The sequence below is a fragment of the Doryrhamphus excisus genome, linkage group LG9, assembly GCF_037039965.1.
Source record: "Doryrhamphus excisus strain RoL-2023G ecotype Guam linkage group LG9, RoL_Dexc_Guam_v1.1, whole genome shotgun sequence".
Classification (NCBI taxonomy): Eukaryota; Metazoa; Chordata; class Actinopteri; order Syngnathiformes; family Syngnathidae; genus Doryrhamphus; species Doryrhamphus excisus.
Genome location: NC_136365.1, coordinates 12,188,041 through 12,209,065, shown reverse-complemented (window position 1 = coordinate 12,209,065; position 21,025 = coordinate 12,188,041). Strand labels below are relative to the sequence as shown.

Sequence of the window (21,025 nt, the reverse complement as noted above, 5' to 3'; positions counted from 1 at the left end):
AGTTTGTAAAACCTATCCTACCCAATCTGAAAGGGAGTGTAGACATTCAGTGCTATTTTTTGATTGAGTAAGTAACATAAAATGACAACGAGGCAGAAAAAAACATGGTTCACATTTTGCATGAAAAATGAGGTGGGTTCAAAGAAAAAGGTGGCATCTTTTAAGCTGCACATCCAACTCTGATGTCAATATCTGCAAAAGCTGAAAAGTTGCTCTCTAGTCTCGTGTTCATCTTTTTTATTATCAAGTGAGAAAAAAATCTGCACCTATGTTTCCCTGTTTGAAAAAGTGATAAGCTAGTGAGCTAACCAGTTAACCTCAAATTAATTTCTTCTAACCTTGAGCAGTCAAAAACTTACCACTCTAACACGGTAACTCAGTAGACTTTTTTTTTTCCACTCCATCATGTTGGACAAGCCATAGCTGACTTCATGATGACATGCAGTGTTAAGGTAATGTAATGTAAGGTAAGATTTCCTGAATGTTTAGTGCCCTTACTGCTGCATAGTGACCATGCATATTTTACAGTTTGACTAATAATAGACTACAGTGTTAAGAACGGCGTGAGCTGGTGTGGAACCCAAGATGCAGAGGGAAACGTCGTGTGAGAAAAGATGTTTTAAAGTAACAAAAAGGTGAAAACAAAAACAACAAAAATTTGGGCAGGGCCACAAAATGTATTCAAGAACCAAAAGTAACGACTAAACTAGCAGGCGAAGGACTAAACACAAAACACTGCAGAAAAAAGCAAGTCTCTGTAACACAAATCACCACCGTAATATACTAGCGGTGAGGCACTTATAATACAGGTATGTTCCCAAAGCTAGAAAGCAGGTACAAAGACAAGCAACATGAAGTCAGGCAACGGTGGAGAGCGTGAGGCGCATGGGGGAGTACGAAGGACAATCTGGCACCGAATGGCTACTGCTGCTGCAATTAACAAGGAGTAACCAGGCTTGGGTGCGATTAGGGAACTCCGCCTTCTTCAGATGAGCGATTTACTCCAACAGGTCGATGACAAGCAGCAGCAGAGCGACAACACAGAAGATGATTAAACTGACATTATTAATTAAATAATTAAATTATGGATGAATGAGTGAATGATATAGCAAGGCAGTGATAATCAAACAGCAACATTGTGAGGGATGATTGTACACTGATAGACACGGTCATATCAGGTGTGATTTATCAGCTCAAACAGGAAAGTTAAACAAGCACCCAACTGGTGGCATCTGCTGACAAGATCAAAGATACACTGAATATGAACTTCTCTACAGGTTTTTTTCAGACACTGGGGCTTTAAGTTCAGTCACTGTGCTTTGTAAGCAAATAACTCGCCTTGCATTATAGATAATAAAGCCTTGTCAAAAGGGATGTAATCATAATAGATACCCTTCAGCTGATCAAAAGCCTTTCTTCACCCTTGATATTAGTCATTGTGTTGTTCAGTCAAGATTATTTATCCATTCATGTCCAGGGTCATGGGGGGTCACATGCACTACCGTACTGCCCAGTCATGTATGTATAGTAAGCTAATGCTATTTTTTTAGACTGATTAACATGTAGGTTAGACATTAAAACTGTACATATTACTGTTATTATATCTTGTCACATTCATACTGTTCATACTGTTTATAATCTGTATAATCTGCAATAGCCATACTATAGTCATTTATATCCCTGTATACATCTACACTGTATCATAATCACTTCATTGTACTACTGTACATTCATTCATTCATTCATTTTCTACCGCTTTTTCCTCACGAGGGTCGCGGGGGGTGCTGGAGCCTATCCCAGCTGTCTTCGGGCGAGAGGCGGGGTACACCCTGGACTGGTCGCCAGCCAATCACAGGGCACATATAGACAAACAACCATTCACACTCACATTCATACCTATGGACAATTTGGAGTCACCATTTAACCTAGCATGTTTTTGGAATGTGGGAGGAAACCGGAGTACCCGGAGAAAACCCACGCGTGCACGGGGAGAACATGCAAACTCCACACAGAGATGGCCGAGGGTGGGAATTGAACACTACTGTTCATATTACTGTTATTATATTTTGTCACATCCATACTGTGCATACTGTTTATAATATCTATAATCTGCAATAGCCATACTATAGTCATTTACATCCCTGTATATATCCACACTGTATCATAGTCATAGCCTGTTATAGTTTGTACATATATCTGTCCATTTACAGCTCTATTCTATTTTTAAATGTATTTATTAATAAGGTATTGATAAATTTACGCTTCTAGTTGGATGCTAAATGCATTTTGTTGCCCTGTACCAGTGACATGAGCAATAACAAAGTTGAATCTAATCTAAAAGGTGGCTATGAGACCAAAAGCAACATTCATTAATTCATTCATTTACTATACCGCTTATCCTCACGAGGGTCGCGGGTATGCTGGAGCCTATCCCAGCTGTTCTGGGGCGAGAGGCGGGGTACACCCTGGACTGGTCGCCAGCCAATCCCAGGGCACATGTAGACAACCATTCCCACACACATTCATACCTATGGACAATTTGGAGTGGCCAATTAACCTAGCATGTTTTTGGAATGTGGCAGGAAACTGGAGTATCCATAGAGAACCCACACATGCATGGGGAGAACATGCAAACTCCACACAAAAATGACCGAGGGTGGAATCGAACTCAGGTCTCCTAGCTGTCAAGCCTGCGTGCTAACTCAAATGATTGTCTTCTAAACTTAAGCCAAACGTGTACCACTTCCACACATAATGGGAGGATAATCTTTTTTCACGCCATGGCTGACAGTGTTAAGGTGTCAATAGCCACGTTTACATGAAGAGTTTTTCTCTTTCCGAATGGAATCTTTCTGAATGACCTTTCCGAAAACATTGGTATCCATGGAAAGGAATATGAGTGAGTGAGTGATGCTGTAATCTCGCAAGACGGTACGTGACGCGCGCAAGTCAGACAAGCGGAATACAGCGCTCCCAAACAATCTTAACTATTTAAACATCCGCAAAGTATCCTTAGATATAAACCAACATATTCAACTGCTGGAAAAGTTACAGTTCACAAAAAACAAACCTGGAAGATCTGGAGGAGTACATCGACGGTTGCTTCGATAGTATCGTCATGGGCAAGTCACCCAAGACGCCGAACTCCAAGCGTAGCCGTCCTGAGGACTCCCCTGGGGGGACGTCGCCACCAGGCACAGACATCAAGGACATCCTCGATTCCATCGACAAGAGGCTGATTTGCTTGGACGGCCGCCTGGCTCTTGTCGAGGTGCTCCATAAAGAATTTCAGGCCATCCGTGAGTCTCTGGACTTCAGCCAAAAACAAATAATCTCCTTGGTGACGGAGAACGCAACCCTCCGTGAATCGGTGAAGTCCCTCACCGACGGAGTTTCACAACTCCGCCAGGAAAACAAGTCCATGAAGGAAACGATCTTGGACCTTCAGGCTCGAAGCATGAGGGACAACCTCGTCTTTGCAGGAATTCCGGAGAAATCCGAGGAAGACCCGGAAGAATCCGTAAGGGCCTTCATGGCGCAACGGCTCAAGCTCCCAGCTGACGTCATCGGGGACATCACCTTCCATCGCGTCCACCGCCTGGCAAAATTTGAACACTTCAAGCAGAAGGAGCAGGTGAATGGCCGAGGCCAAGAGATGAAGGGAACGGACTTCAGCGTGAACGACCAGTTCCCAAGGGAGATCCTCGACAGACGCCGTCGCCTGTTCCCTATCCGAAAAAAGTTCATCAACGAGGGGTGCCGAGCTGTCATCACAGTGGACAAACTCTTTGTTAATGGACAGCTATACCGCGATCGTGAAATTACACCGTGGCTGTATTAATCATTCTAACATGGTAACTGAATATGCTTGGTAAGGTAAGGTAACATTCTACTTTTTCATAGCTTACATGATAAAGGTTCGTATATCATAACGCACTCATCCTCGTTAACGCCTGCACTCTGCCTTCAAATTACTCCCCATTTTTCTCCCTTGCATGTCACCTCATTCCTTTCCTCCCTATCTTGCACACTTTCTCACTGTCTTTCCCCTCTTTCACTCACTTATATTCCTGTTTGTCACTTGTCTGTTTTCTGCACCAGCATGTCTATACAGTTCACACACACTCACATAATCACAAACCCGCAAATACAAACATTGTACATAAAGACACACATCCATGTACACAGGTGGCTCGTACTGTACATCTGACACATAAACCTACAACACTGCCACTTACACACACGCATATCTCACACATGCATACACCAACATTACACCTTCACTAGTCAGATCAGGAGGACTACATTATAATATGCCCATGTGCACTTTTAGCATATATTTAATTGTATATGCTTACATTACCTACAGGCACATATACTTCACACTTGCACATATATGCACACACATATCATCATAAGCTAGTCTAGGATGTCCTCACTGCAATTTGTCACTTGGAATGTCAGGGGAGTCGGGTCTCGAGAAAAAAGACAAAAAATGTTTAACCATCTAAAGAATATCCAAGCAGACATTGTCTTATTGCAAGAGACTCACATCTCCAATGCAGCTGCCCATACATTTCACTCACCACAGTTTCCACACATATACCTAGCAAACTACAACTCCAAACAGAGGGGCGTAGCCATTTTAATTAGCCGGAGGGTCAATTTTACACTGCTCAACAATACTATAGACATAGAAGGTAGATATATAATAATTAACATATTTGTGGACAATGTTAAATTTTGCATTGCCAACATATATGGTCCTAATGTTGATGACCCCTCTTTCTTTCACACCTTTTTTTCTTCTCTCTCTGCACACCTGGATTCAAGCTTGATCTTGGGAGGGGACTTCAACTTGGTATTTAATCCAGATATAGATAGGTCTAGCCCAGCTGGGGGACATCGTGAGTCTCAATCAACAACAACACTGAAAAAATATATGACTGATTTTGGTCTTTGTGATGCTTGGCGCTCTTATCACCCTACTCACAGAGAATATACGTACGTATTTCTCACCAGTGCACCACACTTACTCCCGAATTGACTACTTCTTAACAAGTAGCTCAATCTTATCTGACATATCAAATATTCACATACACCCTACCATTATTAGTGATCACGCACCAGTCTCTCTCTTTCTTACTAACCAAACCACAAGTACACTTACTAAATGCTGGAGATTTAATACATCATTGCTTAAAGACCCAGACTTTTTAAAGGACTTTGAGAGAGAGTGGACAATGTTTTTAGATTTTAATGACCAACCGGGAACCTCGGCTTGTGTTCTCTGGGAGACAGCAAAAGTAGTAATGCGCGGGAAAATTATCTCCTACTCATCATATAAGAAAAAGAAAGAAAGATTATTGGAATTGGAATTGGAGGAAAAAATTAAACTCCTTGAAACCGCTTATGCAGATTCACAGGATGAGAATACTCTGAATAATCTTAGAAAATTGAAATTAGATTTAAAAGAAATTATTGATAAGAAAATTCAGTTCCAATTACAAAGACTACGTTTGGAGAAGTTTGAACATGCCAATAATATACTTAGCTAACCAACTAAAACTTAATAAAGAAAAAAACTCTATCTCCTCCATTAGAAACTCAGAAGGTAACATCACTCACCTTCCGGAGGAAATTAATTCAGTCTTTAGGGACTTTTATAAACGACTATACACACACCTCAGATTAACCCTTCGGTTCCAGACATTGAAACATTTCTTAGCACCATAGAATTACCAAAATTAGAAAAAAATCAGGTGACAACCCTGGACTTACCCATTTCACTAACAGATCTTTATGATGCTCTACAGGAAATGCCAAATAACAAGGCACCAGGACCGGACGGGTTTCCTGCCGAATTTTATAAAACATTCTGGTCACTGCTAGCCCCAGTTTTTTTAAAATGGTTCAGGAAATAAAAGAAAATGCACGTCTACCCCCATATATGAACTCTGCTACAATCAGTCTTTTGCTAAAATCAGAAAAGGACCCAACATTACCTTCCAGTTATCGTCCAATTTCACTTATTAATGCGGATCTTAAAATAATATGCAAAGTATTAGCTAGAAGACTGGAAAAAGTTACCCCTCATATAATACATCCCGATCAATCAGGATTTATCAAGGGGAGACACTCAGTTAGCAATGTACGCCGCTTAACCAATTTGATTGATCACTCTATCATCCATAATTTGGAAACCACAATCGTCTCACTAGACGCTGAAAAGGCATTCGACAGAGTTAACTGGAAATTTCTCTTTGCAACCCTACAGAAATTTGGCTTTGGAGAGTCATTTAGAACGTGGATCCAAATATTATATAGTACCCCAAAGGCCTCCGTTCGAACCAATAATCTGATCTCTCCAGAATTCACTTTACAAAGAGGTACTAGGCAAGGTTGTCCACTCTCCCCCTCATTGTTTGCTATCTTCATTGAACCTCTTGCAGCTGCAATTCGACAACATGGAAATATTAAAGGGATCCACACAACAAATGTTCATCACCAAGCTATCACACTCATCAATAACTTTAGCACCTTCTCGGACTACTCTATTAATTGGTCTAAATCCATAGTATTGCCCATTAATTTCGTTTTCCAGAGCACCCCCTCTATACCACTGCGTTCAGGGAATATCAGGTATTTGGGCATCAACATTTCCTCCAATCTGTCAGACCTGATCAGCTTGAATTATACCCCACTGTTGAAATCGATTGAGGATGATCTGGAACGTTGGAGAACTTTGCCGATCTCTCTTATGGGCAGAGTATCCACTGTGAAAATGATGATATTACCAAGGATCAATTATCTGTTCTCTATGATCCCAACCAAACCATCTATAACTCGGTTTAAATCATTAGATTCATATATAAATAAATTTCTTTGGAAAAATAAGCCAGCACGAATAAGCCTGAAAACATTACAAAAATCTAAAGAATGTGGGGGCTTAGAACTGCCAAATTTCTCCAAATTTTTCCTGGCAAATAGGCTACAGTATATCTTAAAATGGATAAAACCTAACCCCTTGGATCAGTTATGGCTAGACATTGAACAATCATTTAGCCAAGAAATCCCCATCTTTAACTTACCTTTCATAAGTCAAATCCTTAGGAAACACGATTGTTTTAAAAGCATAAATATTAAAACCACTCTGACAGCTTGGTGGGAATTTTAAAAAATAACTAGGTCCTCGCTCAATCCTTGCCAGTACACTCCGATCTGGAATAACCCTGATATATTGCTTAAAAAAAAACCCTTGGATTTTACAACATGGCATGACAAAGGAATAAGTTGCTTGGAAAATATCATAATGGGGGGAAAGTTTGTGTCATTCACTTACCTTGTTACACAGTATGGGTTAAGCCAGAATACATTTCTTGAATACTCACAAATTAAATCCATAATTAGAGCTAGGTTTCGTAACATATCTTGGGAAAGCTATCCCACCATTGACCAATTCTTAAACGTATCCGCTCCCCAAACATTATCCAAGTTGTACATTCTTTTGTCAAAGTGTGACAACACCGTTGGGATTCCAGTCTCCAAATGGAACCTAGATTTATCTACAAGCTGTGACCCTGAGTTCTGGAAGCAAATATGCCTTAATTCGTTCCGTTTAATAAAAAATCCCAACCTACAGTTGGTTCAGTTCAAAACCATTCATAGAGTACACTACACAGGGCAGAGAATGTTTAAAATGGGTCTAACCGACTCTAACATCTGTGTACACTGCCCAGATCATGTAGTAGATGATTATTTACACTCCATGTGGGCATGTGCCCCCATTAATAATTTCTGGCAAGCAGTGTGCGAGGACCTTTCTTTGGCACTTGGGACCTCTATTCCTTTCTCACCTGTATTATGCTTGTTGGGCGATCTTTCTACAGTCAACGTAGAAACAAATCACACACAACTCCTCATCACAGCGTTAAGCATTGCCAAGAAAACCATTCTTATGAATTGGAAATCCAAAAAAAAACTGAACATAGCCTTTTACAAAAATCTTCTGTTAGATCATATAGCAATTGAGAGAATGTCTGCTGAATCCAAAGATCAACTGTCAGAATTTCAATCTATATGGACTCCAATAATTAATCTCTTAAATTAATCTCTTAATGTAATTCTCGAAGGGCTGAGTGTGCCTGTCTCTGCCCCTGGCGGTCTCGTTCCTCTGGCTTGGGGCATGGTCTTGGTCGCCGGGTTGCCCTGGCGTCTGGGGGGTGAGCGGGTGGGTGCCGTGTATCTCTGTCCCTTCCTGCTGGGCTGACCCCCTGGAGGTTCTGGTGGGGGTTGGTGGGGGGCTGTCCGGATCTGGGGATGGGGCGTGGGTGGGGTGATGGTGGTCGTCCCGGGGGTGGTGCAGGCCGTCCCTCGGGGGGGTGGGTAGACGGGGAGCCGCATCCTGTGGGTGGTGGGCGCCTGCTGCTGCTGGGGGGGGCCTGTGTGCGTCCGGTGGCGCTGGTTCCTCCGCGGCCTCCCTCACCCCTGGGGGTGGGCCGGGTTTGCCCTGGGTGCTCTGGCCTGGCTACTGTGTGGGACCGTGGGGTGGGGGCATGGGAGGCTTGGCCCTGCCCTTGGTGTGGGCACGGGTGGTTATGCCCCGCTGCCCTTGCGGAGCCTTCCCCCTTAGGTATGTAGTATATGTGTGTGTGTGTAGGTATGCATGTATATATTTATTATTATCATATCTAAAATAGCTAAAAGATCTAAATTATTAGAAAATATATATAAATTATTATATATTAAGTATCAATAGTAGTATCATTATTATACATACATAACTATTACCAATAAATATTATTATTATTATTATTATTACTATTATTATTATTACCATTATTATTATTATTATGATTACTATTATTATTATTACTATTATTATGATTACTAGTATTATGATTACTATTATTATTGTTATTATCAATTACTTTATTTTATTTATATTTTTTATTTATTATTTTTATTCTCAATTTTAATTTTTGTGTATGGTAGGTGTGTGGCCCCGGGTGGGGCGCCTGGTAAGCTCATACGGGAGGGGGGTCTCGTTTGTGCAGCTTGGGCTCTGGGTGGGGAGGTGCGGTGCTGGGGTGGGGCATTACCTGCTTCCCTCCCTTCGGTAGGGGGATGGCTTGGTTGTGGTGGATGTGGGGCGGGCGGGTGTGGGGGCTGGCTGTGGGTGCGTGGGTAAGCGGGGTGGATAGCGGTGGGGGTGGTGGGCTCTGGGTCGTGGGGGGGCCTCGACCAAGGGTTGGGGGGTGGGGCTGGCCGGTGGCTCATGGGCGGCCCCTGCTATTTGCCGGTGTCTGGTTGGCCCCTTCTGTCTCCGGTCTGGTGGCGGTATTCCCGCCTCCGGGGTGTCCTACTCGGCGGGTCCGTGGGTGGATGGGAGATGTGGTGGAGACGGGTCGGCGCTGTGGTGGAGGGTGGGACTGGGGGGGGCATTCACTTTTTGCGGCTGTTGGGGTGTCGTCTACCTGGTGGGCTCTGCTGCCTGGTGTGTGTGTCTCTGTCCCGCCCTGGCACTCTTGGCTCACGTGCCCGGGGGGCGGGGTTGGGCTCTTCCCCATGCGGGTCCCGGTTCTCCTGCGGTCTCTGTGGTGTCACTCCCTGGGCTGCCATGGTGACGGATGTGTTGCCGGGGCGCGGTCCCTGCTGTTCTGGTGGTTGTAGGAGCTGCCTCGGGGCGTGTGGTTTGTCCGCGGCTCCTGGTGGTCCGGGGGTGGCGTAGCTGGCACAATCTCTGGTGGGGCCCTCCGGGGGGGAGCTGGTGGGCCGGACTAGCCGCCACGATGGGCTGGGTGGGGCTCGTGGTTGGTCCTGTGGCCCGGGGCTTGCTCCGGGCGGCTGGCTTGCCCGGCTCGGTTGACCGGTAGTGCGGGGTGGGCGTGTGTGGGGCCCCGATCCTCCCTGCTGCACTGCACCACCTCACATACATGTAGGACTTTGGGGGGTGGCCTGCAACTGGTTTTGCCGGGGGCGAAGGGTTTCCTTGCGGATGCCCTTTTGTCCTCGGCATTCCTCTGGCTTGGTCACCCTTCATTTTAACCGCACCTTAGACACTCAGTTCGGGGGGGGGATCTGGGCAGGCATGGGACCCACCATTTCTCAGCTTCCCTCCACACACACACACACCACACACATAGGTCAGCCATACGGGGCAGGCCTATTTTTAATTGCACAATCTACACAATACCATCTTCACACACACACACACAGGTGTAGCGGGCTGGACCGGAGAGCCTACTGCCGACCCCCGCGATTGGCCCGCTGGCTGCTGGGGCTTGGCGGCTCGCTCGGGCTGCCCTGGGCTGCAGGATATTTTGGTCTGGTCTGCCTGGCCTTCCTGGGGGTCCCGCTGGAACCAGCTGACGCCGGGGCTTGCCCTGGTGTCATGGTTGGTGCTACCTCCCTGGGTCTGTCCTGGGTCGCGGGCGCCAACGTGCCCTTGGGGGGGCGTTCACCGGCCTCCAGGTGGTGGGGTCCGCGCTGCTGGTAGTCGGAAGTCTACGGTGGTGGCTTGGGGTTGTTGCGCTGTGGTGGCTGCTGCAGGGACCGGGCTGTGTGTTGGGAGGGGGCCTGATACTGCTCATGGGGACGGGGGACTGGGTGGCGTGTGGGGATGGGGAGCATGCTCCTCGGGGTGGGGCCTGCGCTCTTCCGGGCGTTTGGGTGTCTGCTGCCACTGGTCCTATGCTCTGCCGCATCGCTGTCCCTGTCTTTGCCCATCCCCAGTCTTGCCTTAGGGCTCGTCGGGGATGGTTCTCCGGTACGTGGGTGGAGCGCTGCTGGTTCTGGGGGCGGGGGGGGGGCTGGCCCTCCCGGTGGATGGTGGGGTCCGTCGGTGGCCTTGCGCTGGTCTTAACTCCTCGGCTCTGGTGCTTGGCCTCCCCGTGACTTGGAGCTATGGCTCTCCCTCACGGGGGTGACCTGCCCGGCGGGTGTCGGCCGGCCCAGTGGAGCGCCTCACCACTTGCCTGCTCGCCCCCTCCACTTGCTCATATGCGGGCCTCCTCCCCTCACCCGCTCCTTTGTCTGCCACACTGCCATAGCCCTGATGCCGTGGTCGAGGGGAGTCTGGGGGTGCTATGCCTTGGCGGTCCGTACCTCCCTGGGCTCGGGGCCTGGTTGTGGGTCTGGGACCCCTGGGTCCCCCGCCCTGTGATGCCCCGGACGCCCCACCTGGGGACGTCCACAGCATGTGCTTGCATGTGTGTGTATTGAGTGGATGGGGTGTGCATGTGTTTGAGTTTATTTTATGTATTTATTGTTTTAAATACTTAGATAAATAATGATTAGTTTTATTATAATTATATATATATATATATATATATATATATGTATATGTGCGTATGTGGGTATATGGCCATATAGATATACGGGGGGGCTCTGCGGGGGTCTGGCGTAGGGCGTTCCATCTCTACCGCCCGGTCCTCCATGGGGCAGTGTGCCCGGGCCTCTTCTGTCCTGGCCTGTCCGTGGTCAGGCCTGGGGTTGCCTGGGGCGGGCCTGGTTCTGCTTCCTGGGGGTGTGTGGGGGGCGGGAGGCGGTGCCTCCGGCCGTGGACGGGCTCCTTCCGGCCGGCGGGGGCGCCCCTGTGCCCATGGGTGTGTGGCCTTCGATGCCCTTCTGCCCTTGTGGGGTATGGTCTCCCGCTGGTCTCGGGGGTGCGGCTCTCCTCCGGCCTGCTGGCGCCCTGTTGCCGGTTGGGATTGCTCCTCCATGGCCTCTTGCTGGTCTCTTCGGGGAGTTGCTTTGGGGGCGGGTCTTGGGGAGTCGGCCCTGGCTTTGCCCACACCCACGGGGCCGGAGGATCTCTGGTGGTGGGGGCTTGACCTGGCTGCGCGGGGCGGGGTTTGCTGGGTGGTAGAAGGCAGTCTCTCTCCTTTTGTCATTCTCAGTGACAATTACACATTCACACACTCGCATTCACATACACAACACACCTCCATATGGGCACTCACAGCACATGGGTGCTTCTCTATACAATCTACTATCTTATCCCTGATGTTTATATAGTATTTGTATGCTATTATTACAGTAATAATGATGTCAAGCAGTGAGATTTTAATTACTGTAACCGTATGGTTGCAATTGTGTTTACTATCATGGGTCATGTCTTCACCGTTACTATTGCTACTGGTAAGTTGGACTGTTTCATTTCACTGATATCATCTCCAGTGTGACCCTTAGCCATCATTGACATTTAACTGTTCTGTTTGTCACTGTTGTTGTTTTGGGAATTCTTGTTGCTGCTGTTTTTGTCTCTCCCTCTACTGCCACCCCCCGACCCCACCTTTCTCTTCTCTCCTCTTTTCTGTTCTTCTTCTTGCTCCGGTCCAGTCGCTCCAAATGGCATAACAAAAACATCAAATAACGGCAAATAAAATTTCATGGTACAGGGAAGTTGTAGCCAACACCTTTCCTGACACAGAGCAAATCTGTCTAGCATGTAAGGGCATTTAGATCAACAATACTATCTGCCCCAATGGCTGGACGGGCCAAAAAAAAAAAAAAAAAAAAAAAAAAAAAAAAGGAAAGGAATATTCCAGTCTCCTGTCTATATGCGCTGCTATAATCAAACAGAATAGTCAATGGGGCATGCGCAGTAAAATGTAAACATCAACATCACGTGATGGGAAGAGTCGCTGCAGGTATGTAAAAGTTGTCTTTGTTGAAGTTTACGAATGTAGAAGTCTAAACATTATACATACGTGGTCGGAGTATAGGGGCCGTCCACCAACGCAATGCTGCATTGAAAGGAGCAGTGTTGATTACAACTACGGAATTGGTGAGTGTTTGGCATCTCGTTAACAGCATTAGCATTGTTTTATTAGTACCTTTGTCATATCTGCCTGTTCTCTCAATGTTCCATGGAAGTATTTAAAACATATTGTGGTCTGAGGCATTGTAAAGCCATCTTTTCTATAATAGTTGGTACCATTTTACAGATGCACTGAACACACTTTAAGTTGATTAATTGAATTAAGATTAAAACTACTTTTGATTATAATGAATAATACCATAGTGCAATTTATTATAAATGATAACATTGTACAATATTGAAGTTATGATACGACTTGTATTATATATATACACATATACATATACACACACATATTGTAACATCCCTGGCTCAGCCAAACACTAGACCAGGCGGGCAGAACGACAGCCGATTTTTTATTGAGCACAAAAGGACCAAGCTTCGTAACAAGGGCTACTGTTGCGGTCGTAACCCACGCCTCCAATGGGTTCTGCCTTACTTCCTGTCCGTTCCCCTTTTCCTTCTGAACCCCAGAACATATCTCCCCACTGCAACACATGCGCAAACACATCACATAATACCCCTAAGGGTCATTACACTGCCCCCCAACAGTAAGTTCCTCATCCTCGACGGAACAACAAAGTCTGAGGCAGGGAGGCAATCTACGGCACTTCCATGGCCGACTAGGGCTCCCTGGTGATGCCCGAGCTTCTTCGGTCTGCGAGTCAGGGGTGCGGGGAAAGGGCAACAGTTCCCGTTGTGAACCATAGTCTGTTGGTGGCGGCACCGAGGAAGGAGAGTAGTATGGGGGGGTAGTGACACGCTCCTCCAGGAATGGTGGGAGGTTGTGCCCCCTATATGGAGCCAACCTATCTCTGTGTAGTACTACCTTCCGCCCCCTAGGTGGCAGCTGAACCCTGTAGACCACCTCACCCACCCTCTCCAGCACCCTGCACGGTCCCACCCAGCTACTGTCCAGCTTGGGACGCCGTCCTTTTTTTCCTCTTTGGGCTATAGACCCACACCATCTACCCAGCTTGGAAATGTCTTCCTCTTGTGGTGACATCATAGTTACGCTTCTGACGCAGCCCGGCCTTTGCCAACTGGCCTTGGGCAAAGGTGTGTGCGGACTCCATCCGGTCCTGCAGTTTCTTGGCATATTCCAGACCCGGTGGTGCAGCTGGAACATCTGGTGGTCTGCCAAAGGCCATTTCTGCAGGTGTCCGCAGCTCTCGTCCTAGCATTAGCAGAGCAGGTGTGCACCGGGTGGAGTCTTGCACAGCCGACCTGTAGGCCATGAGGACAAGGGGAAGGTGGGTGTCCCAGTCCTTCTGGCGCTCAGCGGTCAAGATGGCTAATTGTTGGGCCAGCGTCCGATTGAATCTTTCTACCAGGCCATCACTCTGTGGATGGAGGGGAGTTGTGCGGGTCTTCTGCATGTTTAGCCAGTCGCAAAGGGCCGCAAACACCCTTGATTCAAACTTGCGGCCCTGGTCACTGTGCAGAGTGGTGGCCGTTCCAAACCTGCTAAACATCCCCTCCACTAAGGCATCTGCCACAGTCTCAGCCTCTTGATCGGGAACAGCATATGCCTCTGGCCATTTTGTGAAATAGTCCATGGCCGCTAAGACATACCCATTACCGCTCTCTGTGTGGGGGAAGGGCCCCCTGACATCTATGGCTACCCTCTCCATCGGCGCCCCCGCCAGCTGCTGCTGAAGTGGTGCGTGGGACTGGTCCAGCGGCCATTGTGGGCAGAGCAAGCATCACAGATCCGGCAGAAGTCCTCTATATCTCTGCACTGGTGTCCCCAGTAGTAGCTCTGCCTCAGGCGCCGGAGGGACTTGGCAATGCCAAAGTGGCCCGAGCCAATGCCCCCATGGCAGGCTTCCATCACAGCTGTCCTCAAGGCCTTGGGCACCACAATCTGCCACCTGTCCTCTCCTGTAGCTGGATCTCGCCATGCCCGCTGCAGCACGTTGTCATTCAGCCGAAGAGTCTTAAACTTGGCCCACAGTCCTTTTGTGAAGATGGAGAGGCCGGTAACCTGGTCCCAGGGTGGTCTCTGCTCCTGTTGCAGCCAATAAAACACCGGTGTTAGCTCCAGATCTTGCTCTTGTCCTGCTCTCCAGTCCACCATGTCCACGGCCTGGAGTGTTCTGCAGAGAAGTTGCGTTCCCCTCGTCCATCTGTGTGAGCTCTTTCTCCCGCTCCTCCCTCCTCTTGCAGAAGCGGCAGCCAGCTGCAGCACATGGACGGCAGGAGAGTGCATCCGCATTGCTGTGGTGTGCACCAGCTCTGCGCTCCACAATGAAATTGAAAGACTGGAGCTCCTCCTGCGAATGTGCCACTTGGCCCTCTGGCTCCTTGAACGACATCAGCCACTGTAGTGCCGCGTGGTCTGTCCGGATGATGAATGACGTACCACACAGGTAGTACCTGAATTGTCTTGTTGCCACGAGTTGCCAGGAGTTCTCGCCTTGTGACACAATAGTGCCGTTCACTCCTACTCGGGACACGGCTGAAGTATGCGACCACTCTCTCCCCCTCTGGCCCTCTCTGCGACAATACAGCCCCCAGCCCGACGTTGCTGGCATCTGTGTCCAGTATAAAAGGGAGGGAAGGATCGGGTGGGGCGAGGACTGGGGATTCAGTCAGAGCTATCCTGAGGGTGTCAAATACTTGTTGGCATTCCGCAGACCAGCTAAAGTCACAGTTTCTCCACAACAGGTTGAAGAGGGGTGCGGTAATGTAAGAAAACCTCCTCACAAACCTCCTGTAATAGGAAGCCAGGCCCAGGAAACTTTTGAGCTGACTCTGGTCTGTGGGCGTGGGCCAGCTTTTAATGGAATTGATCTTTTCGTCCAGTGTGCGGATGACTTCCCGTCCCAACCTCCCTCCTCATGAAGTGGCATTTGTTGGGATGCAATTTCAGGCCTGCAGCTGCTATCCTCTCCAACACCTTTCGCAGAGAGTCCAAGCATGCCTCAAATGAGCTCCCATGCACCAACAAGTCATCAAGGTACACCAAGCACATCCGACACGGGACACCAGCAAGCACTCTGTCCATTAATCTCTCGAAGGTTGCAGGGGCGTTACACAGGCCGAAGTTCATAACTTTGAACTGCAACAGACCTCCAGATGTGCAAAAAGCAGTCTTTGGCTTCGATTCCTGGGACAGTGGAACTTCGCAGGTCCAGGGTGGAGAACCATGAGGACCCAGCCACCAAGTCCAGGGACTCATCAATTCTGGGGAGGGGATAGGAGTCTTTTCTGGTGACCTTGTTCAGAGGCCTGTAATCCATACAAAAGCGCATCCTTGAGCTGTTCTTCTTGGCTCCATCACAACAGTGGAGGCCCACAGGCTGTCGGAGGGCTCTATTATGCCGGCTTTGAGCATCTCGTCCAGCTCTCTGCCACCTCCTGACGAGCTAGCGGCATGCGGCGAGGGTGCACTTTGACGGGCTGAGCATCACCGGTGTCAATGGTGTGCTCCACCAGGTGAGTTATGCCCACTTCATTCTCCTCCAGTGCAAAATGTCCTTATAGTCCAGCAGCAACTGCCATAGTCCCTGCTGTTGCTGGTTTAGGCCCTCGCAATTCTTGGCCCAGATGTCTCTTACTGCAGTGGTCCCCCCCTTGCCACAGTTCCTGTGGTGGTGCTAATGCTGTCTTTATGGTGCTGGCTGTCACAGCGGGGGTGGTCGAGCGTGCCGAGGATGATGTCAGCTTCTCCACTCCTCCCCCAGGAAGCAACAAGGCGCTGGTGCCTAGGTCCAGGACTGCGCCAATGGCTCTCAGGAAGTCCAGCCCCAGGATGCAAGCCTCCTGCACCTCCGCCACCCATGCAGTAAAAGGCACAGAGTGATCTGAACTGGAATACTCAGCGTCCTCTCACCGAAGCCAGCGCACCAGTCAGTCCTCAACTGGACCACAGTAGGTTCCAGGGCAGCCCCCGTAGGGACAGTGTCAGGCTGTACCAGCGTTGCGTTGGCCCTCGTGTCCAGGAGTGCTGTGCACCTCTTGCCTGCTATCGTCACTGGGATGTGGCAAAAAGGGTTCAGCCCACCGTTACCACTTGGCTCGGTGTAGGTGGAAATGGGGTGTGGTTGCTCGTCCTTTGGGCCCGTGTATCCCCCTTTACAGGGGCCCCCGGTGGTTTCCCTGCATTGCTGCCAGCTTGGGGCATTCCCTCAGGAGGTGTCCTTCAACTCCACAGCCCCAAAATGTCTGTGGTCGACGACATCGAAAATATTCAATTTTTACATTAGGAATCCTATTTTGTGGAATTACACCTACCATGGTCATGTCTGGGGCCAATGAACCACAATAAATCAGGGATTACTGTAGTTCTTGAACATACTATTGAAATTATCTTTTACTTATCTTTGTTTCTGAAAGTTTTCCACCGCCCAGCATTAGGCCTTGGCCTGGTGGTTGAGGACCCCAGGACTACAGCACTTTCTTTCAGAGAGCTGAGATGAAGAGCATATTTTGTCCAGGCTTGGTTTCCAGGTAAGAACAGATGTGACATGAGGGCAGAAAGTAGAGAGCAGTGAAGAATAAAGCCAAAAGAAGCTTGCTTCAAAGAAATTTGGAGGACAGGCTCAAAGATAGTTAAAATATGCCTTCTATCTCATAATATATGCATGCACACAAACCTTGACCCTGTTTCATTAATGGATTGACTTCCAGCATGACCTGCAGGGCAAAAATGATTTGAAGCACAAAAGAGCACAAAGGATCAAACATTCATGCGTGTATAATAAATCTCTTAAGTCTTGGAAAGTCTCATCTTGTTAAAAAGCTCCATTGGAGCATTTATCCATTTCACTGTATTAGCAAGCAGTGGACCACCTACCCTTTGCGTAAGTAGTTATTCCATCCCTACTGTAGCTTTCATGTGGAATTTGTCTTTTTTAGGGAGAGGTACCTAATGTTGGATTAGAGTACCTGGCTCACAATCTGTGTTGTAAATGTTTTTAGGAGGTTGAGGTCTGGACTCTCAAGGCGGTAATGCCTTTCCCAGATGAAACACTGAGCGAGTTTTTGTTGTTTTAGTAATTTGAACCATGGTTTGCATTATGGTTAGTCCTTTTGGTGTGCTTTTATAAATATTTCCAGACATCTCCACACAATAATTCAGATATTGTAAGACCAGTGAACAGAAAAGATTTATTGGTCACATTTTTTTCTTTATGCAGTATTGAAGTGCTTCTTGAGGCTTTATGTTGGATATATTTCATTGGAGATTTGCAGCTCATTTCACCGTCTTTGATGCCTATTATTATTAATATTGGGTCTATATCATTCTCCAGATCTGGTTATTTATGTTCAGTGTGTCAAGATGTGGCAAGTGTGTCATGTGAGGAGGACGCAAGTGCAGGGGAGCAAGGAAAAGAGACAGTGGAATGTTACTCAAAAAAAGATTGATCCATCTAACCAATTTCTTCCATTCAGTAAATTCTAGGTCCCAATCGGGCATACAATTTTTGGTGTTCCCAATGGCTGTTTTTGCCCAGGGAGAATGTAGTTGTAGTGACCATGAAAGGGTAAGATCTCAACACGCCCTGAGGACGCACAAAATAGCTCAACTTTTAAACGTTCTTTTGGAATACAAAGTCAACAAGACGCAAGAAAATGTTGATTGGGGATCTTGTCAAGTCGTCGTCGGAGCCCGCTACGAGGAGGTCGCATCGGACGTGAAATTGTTATGAGCGATGATGGCCGATCTCAAAGTGTTTCTTGGCCTCTGCTCTGTAAAGTGAAGCAATATTTGGGCTTGCAAATGCAAGCAAAAAGCGTATTAAAAGTAGCTCCAACCAACACAGTTCTGAGGGCATCCATCTTGTTTCTGATGTAAACAACATATGTTGTTGCAGTAATGACGCTGGGAAACGTGGCATCCATACCCAAACACAATCGGATTTTTCTCCAAATCCACACTTTGAAAACCTTCATTTTTGGTACCAAGTATCTGTGGGCTCGTGTGGATAACTTTTTTTTTTTGATGAGATACTCGCCTATGTGTGGACAGGACCTTAGACACCTGGGCCCCGTTTCACGAAGCAGGTTCAACCAACTCTGAGTCTAACCCTGAACTCTGAGTTGATCTACTCTGAGACAGGAAACTCTGAGTTACGGGTTTCAGAACAGGTGATTTCATTTGGTTCAATCAACACAGAGTTTGTTCACTCTGAGTTAAGCACGTGCACCACGACTTTAAAAAGCCCTCATCAATGGAGCCCCGTTCCCTCGATTCACCATGGCAACGAAAAGATCGTCATATTTCAGTCCTCTGGAACTGGATATATTAATGTGGTCATACGGCGAATTTGAAAGCGTTTTTAAAAAGAAAAGCAACACGGCTGCAGCAGCGAAAGAACGCGAGTCGGCGTGGGAGAAGATTACTGCTCGAGTCAATGCGTAAGTTTAAATTTATTATATACATTTATGCAATCACAATATTAGGCTACAGATGCAAACAAGTAGAATGGTGTTACAGCTACAATTTATGTCACTTAGATGTAATCCCACCGGCGAAAAAAGAACGTGGAAGCAGCTCAAGATGAAATATAAAAACATTGTTCAAACAGGTAAGCCCTCAGCATAACAGTCAGGGTGCCTCTTTTTAGTCATGTTTACCACTAAATATCATTCAGCGGCTGTTTCAGTGTGCATTATCTCCAACATAATATTGTTTTCACACACATAAATGTCCTCGCCTGTATACAGTTAAATCAGACATATGAAAAGCAACATCTAACTTCTACTCAGCCAACAGAAAGCGGGCAGATGCCCGCAAAACTGGCGGAGGACCACCTCCACCACGTCTGACCGAGGCAGAGGAGCTGGCCATGAGTCAGACTGTCGGGAGGCCAGTCGCAGAGGGGATCCCTGGAGGAACCTTATCCTCGGACATGATTACACAGGAGCCAGCAGCCTTGATAAGATGTAATAGGCCTAGGCCTCAAACTTCTTTTGGGCCTATAGTTCAATGTTAATTTCCCTTTCATGTGTTTTTCTTTTGTTTCAACAGATTCTGAAGGCGTACTTGGTCTAGTGGATCCATGTGCCACTTTAACTGTAAGTAGCCAATAGTCCAGAGATTATGCCATATTTAAAGTATAGCATAGTGAAACACAACACTCTAAACAGGATGATGAAGATGATGGGACCACGATGTCTGCTGCCTTCTCTGTGGTGTCTGAGAGGGAGCCTGAGAGGCCTACAGAGGTAAAATCTTGATGTTACTGATTTCCTCTCCATTCACATGTCTTTACATGCTTTTGTGGATTATAGTGACTTTTAGCCTACACTGAAGTATTAACGGATTCTTATCCATTTTAACAGCATGGCTGGGCAGCAGGAAGAGGGTCCCTCAACCTCCACAGCACAGATTGGCACAGTGAGATATTCAGTAAATTCCAGAGGTTAATTCAGTGGAATTCATGTGCAACTGTATAATGTCATCCTTATGTGTTCCCAGCTACCACTAAAAGAAATCTACAAAGTGCATTTATTAAAAACAGTACAAAAAACAGAAAAAGAAATGGTGCTGCTGGACCGCCAGATAAAACGGATCTGGAAATTGAATTATTAAAACACAAGTTAGAGGTGGGTGCATGGTCATAGGTGAATTGTGTTGATTGTAACAATAAAAAAATGGTTTCTTACTTTTTTATTTTCTTATTTGTAGGAAATAAAGAAGACCAAATAAAAAAAAAATGTTGTCTTTCTGTTTATTTTACTGCTGTCGGTGATGGTGATTATGATTTTAAACTGTGAAATGATTATTGCATATGATGTCTCTGACTGTTCTTCCGTCCTGCATCTCTGCGGGGTGGATGGGGTTGTCATCATGCTCCATTTGTAGGGCAGGGTGTTGCTCTCCTCTAACAGTGGCAATATTATGGAGAACAACACATGCCACAATTATATCACAGGCCCTCTCAGGGGTCACCCTGAGGTAACGCAGGCACTGGAAACGGGCTTTCAGCAGGCCTATGGTCATCTCCACCCTGGCTCTCGTCCTGCAATGAGCCAGGTTGAAGTTCTGTTGAGGTCCTGGGTCAGGGTAAGGGGTCATCAGTGTTGGCTGACAGGGGTAACCCCTGTCACCTAGCAGACAGCCATCAAATCCTCCTGTAATGAATAGTGGATATATGTGAGTGCATTAAAAGGAGGAAGACAAGTGATTGTGCAAAACTTTAGGCTGCTTACCATGTTCCAATATGTTACTGATATTGGACTCACGATACA

The 21,025-nt window shown here is 47.1% G+C and overlaps 1 long non-coding RNA gene across 1 annotated transcript; it reads left to right on the top strand.

The window, feature by feature from the left end:
• Nucleotides 1–19,091: 19,091 nt before the first annotated feature.
• On the top strand, nt 19,092–20,110 carry LOC144899774 (uncharacterized). The gene is made up of 3 exons (XR_013628060.1): nt 19,092–19,189; nt 19,289–19,359; nt 19,541–20,110. It is a non-coding gene; the product is annotated as an uncharacterized LOC144899774 (long non-coding RNA).
• Nucleotides 20,111–21,025: the final 915 nt, after the last annotated feature.